The sequence below is a fragment of the Apodemus sylvaticus genome, chromosome 16, assembly GCF_947179515.1.
Source record: "Apodemus sylvaticus chromosome 16, mApoSyl1.1, whole genome shotgun sequence".
Lineage (NCBI taxonomy): Eukaryota > Metazoa > Chordata > Mammalia > Rodentia > Muridae > Apodemus > Apodemus sylvaticus.
The window spans coordinates 59639891-59649082 of NC_067487.1; the positions used below are offsets into that span (position 1 = coordinate 59639891).

Genomic DNA, 9192 nt, shown 5'->3' on the forward strand with positions numbered 1-9192 from the left:
ACCCTCATCCTAGCTTCCTGGAAGCCAGTATTCTGCTAGCAGTCTTCAGATGAAGATGTAGAACTATCAGTTCCTCCAGCCCCATGCCTGCCTGGATGCTGCCATGTTCCCACCTTGATATAATGGACTGAACCTCTGAACCTGTATGCCAGGCCCAATTAAATGTTGTCCTTTATAAGAGTTGTCTTGGTCATGGTGTCTGTTCACACCAGTAAAACCCTAACTAAGACAGCTACCAAAACAAAACAGGGTATTGTCATTGCTAGAGTTGCCCACGAGAACCTGATAGTCAGACCCTGTTGCTAGAAACACCAGACTTCTGTGAAAGGATATGGAGAAGTCAAGTTGGTACTGACCGGGAATCTTCTAGTTAGTTGCTGACTAACTTTCATATGCTGTAAGGGGTGATGTGACTCCTGAGGATTGGCACAAATCATCAAAAGTCTTACCAGCTATCAATCTCATAAGCTACAATAACAATCAGCCTGCTGAGATATGTTCTGGATGCAAGAGTGGCACAAGGGTTAGAGCAGTAACAAACCACTCTCTAGCTGGACTTAAGGCTCATAACAGCAAACGTTCCTGTGAATTTTAGTATCTCTAATCAAAGATTAACACAGCTCTCATACCACTCAGAGACGTTTCTTTGTGCAGTGCATGGTGGTTAACACCAAACTGTTCAAAATACAGAGAACAGGTGCCCCTGATGTGCTCACCCATAAATCGAGCATCTATATCACACAAAAAAGGCAATTGCCACTGCTCTTGGTTGCCCAAGATTCAGAGCCCATGATGGTAGAGCAGGAATGATAATAAGAGCCAGAGGTGACGGGAGATTAGGCTAAAACAGTGTCTTCTAGACATCGCCAGACTTCACTCATAAAATCACAGCAGCTGTCCTACACAATATCAAACCAATCAACATCCCAGCATAAGTACTCACTTTGGCAGAACAAACACTAAAATTGGAACAATACAGAGAAGATTGGCATGGCCCCTGCACAAGGATGACACACAAATTCGTGAAACATTCCATATTTTTAATGAGAGGGCACAAAGACAGTATCCAAATTAACAAAATTAGAAATGAAAATGGAGATATAACAACAGAAAGTGATGAAATTCAAAAAATCATCAGTTCCTACTACAAAAGCCTATACTCAACACAACTGGAAAATCTGGAGGAAATGGACAATTTCCTAGATAGACACCAAATACCAAAATTAAAGCAGGATCAAATAGATCATCTAAACAGACCCATAACCCCTAAAGAAATAGAAGGGGTCATTGAAAGTCTTCCAACCAAAAAAAAAAAAAAAAAAAAAAAAAAAAAGCACAGGAACAGATGGTTTCAGTGCAGAATTCTATCAGACTTTCAAAGAAGACCTAACACCAATACTCTTCAAACTAGTCCACAAAATAGAAATAGAAGGAACACTACCCAACTCGTTCTATGAGGCCACAATTACACTGATACCAAAACCACACAAAGATCCAACAAAGAAAGAGAAATTCAGACCAATTTCCCTTATGAATATCGATGCAAAAATACCCAATAAAATTCTTGCCAAATGAATCCAAGAACACATCAAAACAATCATTCACCATGATCAAGTAGGCTTCATCCCAGGAACAATGGGTTCAATATACAGAAATCCATCAATGTAATCCACTACATAGATAAACTCAAAGAAAAAAACACATCGTCATTTCATTAGATGCTGAAAAAGCATTTGACAAAATTCGGCATCCTTTCACGCTAAAAGTCTTGGAAAGAACAGGAATTCAAGGCCCATACCTAAACATAGTAAAAGCAATATACAGCAAACTAGTAATCAACATCAAACTAAATGGAGAGAAACTTGAAGCAATCCCACTAAAATCATGGACTAGACAAGGCTGTCTCCTCTCTCCATATCTTTTCAATATAGTTCTTGAAGTTCTAGCTAGAGCAATTAGACAACATAAGGAAGTCAAAGGGTACAAATTGGAAAGGAAGAAGTCAAACTATCACTATTTGCAGATGATATGATAGAATACTTAAGTGACCCAAAAAACCTCCACCAGACAACTCCTACAGCTGATAAACAACTTCACCAAAGTGACTGGTTATAAAATCAACTCAAGCAAATCAGTAGCCTTCCTATACTCAAAGGATAAGCAGGCTGAGAAAGAAATTAGAGAAATGACACCTTTCACAATAGCCACAAACAATATAAAGTATTTTGGTGTAACTCTAACCAAACAAGTGAAAGATCTGATTGACAAGAACTTCAGGTCTCTGAAAAAGGAAATGAAGAAGACCTCAGAAAATGGAAAAATCTTCTATGCTCATGGATTAGCAGGATTAATTTAGCAAAAAATGGCCATCTTGCCAAAAGCAGTATATAGATTCAATGCAATCCCCATCAAAATCCCAACTCAGTTCTTCATAGAGTTAGAAAGAGAAATTCTCAAATTCATCTGGAATAACAAAAAACCCAGGATAGCTAGAACTATTCTCAACAGTGAAAGAACTTCTGGGGGAATCAGTATCCCGGACCTCAAGCAGTACTACAGAGCAATAGTGTTAAAAACTGCAGGGTATTGGTACAGTGACAGGCAGGGAGAGCAATGGAATAGAATTGAAGACCCAGAAATGAACCCACATACCTATGGTCACTTGATCTTCGACAAAGGAGCTAAAAACATCCAGTGGAAAAAAGATAGCCTTTTCAACAAATGGTGCTGGTTCAACTGGGGTAAGCATGCAGAAGAATGCAAATCGATCCATTCTTATCTCCTTGTACTAAGCTCAACTCCAAATGGATCAAGGACCTCCACATAAAACTAGACACACTGACACCAATAGAAAAGAAACTGGGAAGAATATTGAGCACATGGGCACAGTGGTAAATTTCCTGAACAGAACACCAATAAATTATGCTCTAAGATCAAGGATTGACAAATGGGACCTCATAAAACTAAAAAGTTTCTGTAAGGCAAAGGACACTGTCAAAAGGACAAAACAGCAACCAACAAATTTGGAAAAGATCTTCACCAACCCTACATCAGACAGAGCGCTAATATCCAATATATACAAAGAACTCAAGAAGTTAGACTTCAGAGAGTCAAATAACCCTATTAAAAAATGGGGTACAGAGCTAAACAAAGAATTTGCACCTGAAGAACTTCAGATGCCTGAGAAGCACCTTAAGAAATGTTCAACATCATTAGTCATTAGGGAAATGCAAATCAAAACAACCCTGAGATTTTACCTCACACCAGTCAGAATTGCTAAGATCAAAAATTCAGGAGAAAACAGGTGCTGAAGAGAATGTGGAGAAAGAGGAACACTCCTCCACTGCTGGTGGGATTGCAAGCTGGTACAACCACTCTGGAAATCAGTCTGGAGGTTTCTCAGAAAACTTGGCATGATACTTCCGGAGGGCCCTCTTATACCACTCCTGGAACCCAGAGGATTCCCTGGCATGCAATAATGACACATGCTCCACTATGTTCATAGCAGCCTTATTTATAATAGCCAGAAGCTGGAAAGAACCCAGATGTCCATCAATGGAGGAATGGATACAGAAAATGTGGTAATATTTACACAATGGAATACTACTCAGCAATAAAAAAACAATGAATTCATGAAATTCTTAGGCAAATGGTTGGAACTGGAAAATATCATCCTAAGTGAGGTAACTCATTCACAAAAGAACACACATGGAATGCAGTCACTGATAAATGGATATTAGTCCAGAAGCTCTGAATACCCAAGACACAACTCACATATCAAATCATTCCCAAGAAGAAAGGAGAGGGCCCTAGAAAGGCTTGATGCAGCATTGTAGGGAATTACCAGGACAGAGATACGGGAGAGGGTTGATAGGGGGAATGGGCAGAGGGAAGAGGACTTATGGGGAGGGAGGAATAGGGAAAGGGAAAATCATTTGGAATGTAAACAAAGACTATGGAAAATTTAAAAAGAAAAAGAAAACACAGGGGAAAAAATGCAGCATAAAGCAGGAACAGGCTCACAAGCACCAAGCCCTAGCTGAGAAACAAACAGTTGATTGACAGCATCTGGGGTAGAAAGTCAGTTTTCTTTAACAGTGTAGTCACTGGGAGGTTGACCATACAACACCAGGGAATATATAAATGGTGCAAACTGTAAATAGTAAGACATTGGGGGGGATAATGTAAAATTGTGAGGGGTTGCACTTGTAATGATCTGGGAAGAGTAAAGAGTGTGAGGCAAATAAAAAGTACATTGAGTGCGTGTCTGAAATTCTAAACAAACTAATAAAAATCTAAACGAACTAATAACAATATAAGCGTAAAGGTGTGTTTTTTAAAAATATTAGTGATGACTTTCAATCTAAGAAGGTTTGAAGACTGAAAACTGAAGTCTGAAAGTCAATTCAAGTCAAGAAAAAAAATAAGGCAACATTTACAAAATATGATTATTAAAACTAAGTGATTCAATCAATTTAGTGGTTTCTCACAAAATTGGGTATAGTTTTACTTCAAGACCAAGCTATACCATCCCTGAGCGTACCCAAAAGATATGTCACTCTACCTCAGGGACACTTGCTCAGCTATGTTCATAGCAACCCTATTTGTAATCGCCAGAAACTGGAAACAATCTAGATGCCCGTCTACTGAAGAATGGATAAAGAAAATGTGACACATCTACACAATGGAATATTATTTAGCTATTAAAAACAAAGACATCGTGAAATTTGAAGGCAAATGGATGGAATTTGAGAATATCACCCTGAGTGAGGTAACCCAGACCTAGAAAAACATGCATGATATCACTTATAAGTAGATATTACCCATAAAGTGAAGGATAAACATGCTACAATCCACAGACCCCAAAACCTGGGTAATAAGGAGGGCTCAAGGGAGGATGTGTGAATCCCACACAGAAGGGGAAACAAAATACTCATCTGAGGTAGATGGAGGGAGGGACCAGGGTAGGATAGGGTGGGCGGGGGGTATGGGGATGGTAATCAAGTGTGGGGAGAGACAATGAGGGAAGCCTGTGAGGGAGAATGGAAACTGTTGGGCATCTCTGGGACCAGTGGAGACATGGGATGGGGGAGGTTACAGAGACTCTACGGGGGTGACTTCCGCTGAGATTCCTACCAGTGGGGAATATAGAGACTGAAGTGGCCACTTCCTGTTGCCAGGCAGGACTTCCAGTGGGAGGGATATCAACCTACCCACAAAACCTTCAACCCCAAATTTGCTCTGCCTACGAGATGTATAGGGATAGAGACGGAGCAGAGACTGAGAGAACAGCCAACCAATGACTGCCCCAACTTGAGATCCATTCCACAGGAGACAGCCAACCCTGACACTATTAAAGATACTCTGATATGCTTGCGGACTGTCTCCTGAGAGGCCTCATCTAGCAGCAGATGGAAACAGATGCAGAGACCCATAGGCAAATATCAGGTGGAGCTTGGGAGTCTTGTGGAAGAGCGGGGATAGAACTGAGCGAGCCAGAGGGTTCCAGGACACCACAAGAAGACCTACAGAGTCAACTAACCTGGGCCCATGGGAGCCCACAGAGACTGAACCACCAACCAAAGAGCATTCAGGGGTGGACCTAGGACTCTCACAAACATGTGCAGCAGATGTGCAGCTTGGTTTTCATGTGGGTCCCCTAACAATTGGAGTGGGGATCTCTCTGACGCTGTTGCCTGCCACTGGCTCCCCTTCCCCTACCTGGACTTCAATGGGAGAGGTTGGGCTTCAATGGGAGAGGAGGTACTTAATCCTTCTAGGACTAGATGTCCCAGTGTAAGGTGGTACCAAGGGAGGGTTCCCCTTTGCTGAGGAGAAAGGGAGAGGGTAGTGGGGGAGGAATTTGCAAGGGTGGGACTATGAGGAGAGGAAGGAAATGGGCTGTGGTTGGAATATAATGTAAATTTAAAAATGAGAAAAACCAAAACCAAAAACTAAATGATTCATAGGCACCTTTTATAAAATCTCTACTCTGATGTATAGTTGAAATTTTCTGTAACAAAAAAGCTTGTTTTGGTTTTTTGTTATTAAGGATATGATGTAAGGAAGTTTCAAATAATAAGTTAGAGAAAAAATATTCAACCATATCTATTTTGTAATGTGAATGGAGGAGACACACCATCATTTGGACACAAGGTTGAGTAGCACTATTTCCTGCCCTGTGCAGAAGGACTCACATTTTAAAAATAAATTTTACTTAATTACTATGGGAAGGACAACTGTGGTACTCTTGGAACAGGTAACAACAACAAAAACACAAACACTCATGACAGAGGCCTGAAGGGGTCATCTCAGAGGCACTTAGAAGAGAAGATAAAGAATCCAGGTGACAAACAGCATGAGCTACTAATCTGAACATAGTCAGTCTGCACCCAGGGGCTGACTCCACAGCTGCAGTGTATAACCCTGCTACTGCAGATAATAAGAATGAGATTGTTTCATAAGAAATCAAATTTTCCCAGGGTGAGCTCTCCCTTCACCTCATAAGAGAGCACCTGAATTTGGATTCAACACCAAAAGTGATTTTCACCACGCATTCATGCTTGCTTTCCTATCAACCCATATCCCTTATCCATTCCAATTCTTCCAGATAGCAGTAACCTCTGGACTAAATTATACTTTGGGTTTTTTTTTAAACCATAGGAAAGAGATTGGGATGTCTCACTGGACAGAGTTAAAGAAGCAAGAGCCAGGCAGAAAAGACGAAATTGGGATTTTGGTGTTCTATACCCAGATATGTGAGAATTTTAACATAACAAACTTTTAAATGTTATGATCCTGTATGCAATCTGTTTCCCAATGGGAAAATAGAAATTGTACCATTTGCTACCTCTGGTATAGACTATGATTAAGTAGGTTGAATAACTATGTCTACATGCACGCTTATTGATTTACCACATGACTAATGCTAATTAATGATGGTAATTATAAAAATATAGATTGATATCAACATTTAGAGCAACATCCAAACTTCCCAAATTATGATGATCAATCTAGAACTTTAAAAATAACAGCAGTTAATCATTATTATTATTGTGGCTAAATGATAATGATTTGTAATAGAGTATCACATATTTTCTCCAAGTCAGGGAAACACTAATCTATTACCGTGAGGATAATGGCACTAATAATGGAAGATTAATGATTGCTAATCACTTTCCATTATCAGTATTTAAATGTCCAAATCAGTTAAAAGTGGGTACAACAAAACCTAGGAAAGTCAGACAGCAAAATAAGCAACCAATAGCTGCTAATTTATCAAATAAGGATCTGTGGCCAGTGGGTCCCTACACAATTCACAGGGAGTAGCAAGAGCAGAATTGACTGGAGGTATTTTATCCCCCTTTGTTTTCTCTTGTTTTTTTTTTTTTTAAAGCATGGGATAGGTATGGTAGCTCAAATCTCAGCCCTTGGGGGATCTGAGGTCAGAGACTCACAAATTCAAGACCAAAGCAAGATGCTATCTCGAAACATCAAACCAAAGACAAACAAAAAGCTCAGTCCCCACCCCCAAAGAATCTAATGTCATTGACCTCTGGTATAGCTGAGTTTTCACAAGTCCCCTGAGTGAGTGTGTCTAATATGTACCCCATATTGAGAGCCACTGTTGCAGATGCTTGATTTTTTATGCTTGAAAATATGGATGTATTGGCTCCTACGGGCAAACCTGAATTCAGACACCTATTGGGCCAGCCTCTGTCAATCAGGGCTGTGCAGCAGAGGAATGAGCTGTTAGTTTTAGTTGTCAGGGAATTTTCTTCATGGAAAAGAAGTACATTAAAATACCAAATTACAGTATTTACATATTTCATGGGTTTTTTTTTCCCCCAACTGTGTTCCCATAGCAACTCAATCCATTTGCTCCCTACTTTCCTCTGAGTAATTTTCCATCCTGAGCTGTGCTTTATTGGTGAGGCAAATAGTTGCCCCCTGAAATAACTGGTTTGCTATTTACTATTTCTTTCCCAGGAAACTCAATTCTAGCTACCTCTGCCTCACTCCTGTCCTCTGAGAATTTCATCAGGGTAATGTCTGGTTTGGGAAAATTATCCTTGATTACTTTTTTAATCTGGCCAGTGTCTGATTTTGTTTGTTTGTTTTTTGTTGGTTAGTTGGTTGGTTGGTTGGTTGGTTTTTGGTTTTTTTCCTAACGAACCAGATAAGAAAAGGCAAATGAAGAAGCTTTCCTGTAGGGAACAATTGAGCAGAAAAGGATGGAAAGAATAAAACTGATCAAATTTCAAACTACGGGCAGTTCACCTAAATCATTCCCAGGCAACAAGTAATAACAGCTAACAAACTCCTAGCATCTCACCAGGCTGGACCAGCAGCATCCCTAATTAGAAAGACATCACAGCTTTGGAGATAGGTAACCAACCACAAGCAATCAGAAAGGAAGCAAGTCCCTACTCTAACCATGAAAAGATCCCTGTGTCCCCAGAGGGAAGGCCAAAAGGAGACACAGGACACTGTGGTTTCTTTGTGATTTCACCCAGACGATTTGGCCAACTAGTGCAGGTTGGTGGGTTGGTTTGAAAAACAGGACATTTAACTTATGAATGGAACCATGCTTTGCAAGGAGAATGTCAGAGAAGACTGCAGGAGTCACCAGGCTGGAAGCGTCAAGACAGCTCTCCTTGCTGCAGCCTGATGCCAGGATGGATCTGAGCTACCAGTGCTAGAGGAGAGATGAATGCCATTGGAGAGGAGCTGTCTGCTCTCATCTGCTGACTCAGAAGGCTCTTTCTGGGCCAGCAAGTTTTCATGAAGAAGACTTATTTTCTCCTCTTTCCCAGATAAAAGCCAGTGCTGTGAAGCAAGCCCTGGCCATGGGCTAGTGACCCAGAGGGCATCTCAAAATGCAGCAACATAAGCCACACACAGCCAGAGTTTTGCCTTTCAGCCCATGACCTAGATGCAACTTACATAAATCCATTGAACTGCCTGCACTGGAGGTCACCACAAAAGCCCTTGGGGCAGCCTTCTAACCCTTCATCTACTCATGAATAACACCCATCAGTTAGGGTTCCAACAGGAAATGTGATACTCTCAAGCCTGGTGGCTGAGTGAGTTTAAGATATCCTTGACAAATGTACAGACGAGGTCCAATATATATATATATATATTTCCCCACAGAACTAGTAATAGCAGAAAACTGCTCCCAGTCTAGAC

The 9192-nt window shown here is 40.6% G+C and overlaps 1 non-coding gene across 1 annotated transcript; it reads left to right on the forward strand.

Annotated features, from left to right (window-relative positions):
* Nucleotides 1-935: 935 nt before the first annotated feature.
* On the forward strand, nucleotides 936-1042 carry LOC127667197 (U6 spliceosomal RNA). The gene has a single exon (XR_007973836.1). It is a non-coding gene; the product is annotated as a U6 spliceosomal RNA (small nuclear RNA).
* Nucleotides 1043-9192: the final 8150 nt, after the last annotated feature.